Source organism: Arachis duranensis, chromosome 6, assembly GCF_000817695.3.
Source record: "Arachis duranensis cultivar V14167 chromosome 6, aradu.V14167.gnm2.J7QH, whole genome shotgun sequence".
NCBI lineage: Eukaryota > Viridiplantae > Streptophyta > Magnoliopsida > Fabales > Fabaceae > Arachis > Arachis duranensis.
In genome coordinates, this window is record NC_029777.3 from 61,142,411 (window position 1) to 61,142,786 (window position 376).

Consider the following 376-nt stretch of genomic DNA (forward strand, 5'->3'; position numbering starts at 1 on the left):
TCTTGATAAGTCCTCTTGTTTGATCTTGATGTTTTCTTGTTTTGTGTTGTTTGTTGTTTTTCATATGCATTTTTCATTTGTTAGAGTCCATGCATTAAAGATTTTTAAGTTTGGTGTCTTGCATGTTTTCTTTGCATCAAAAATTTTTTCAAAAATATGTTCTTGATGTTCATCATGATCTTCAAAGTGTTCTTGGTGTTCATCTTGACATTCCTAGTGTTCTTGCATGCATCTTGTGTTTTGATCTAAAATTTTCATGTTTTAGGTCATTTTTATGTTTTTCTCTCTCATCATTTAAAAAAATTCAAAAATCAAAAAATATCTTTTCCTTATTTTTCTCATAATTTTCGAAAATTTGAGTTGACTTAGTCAAAAA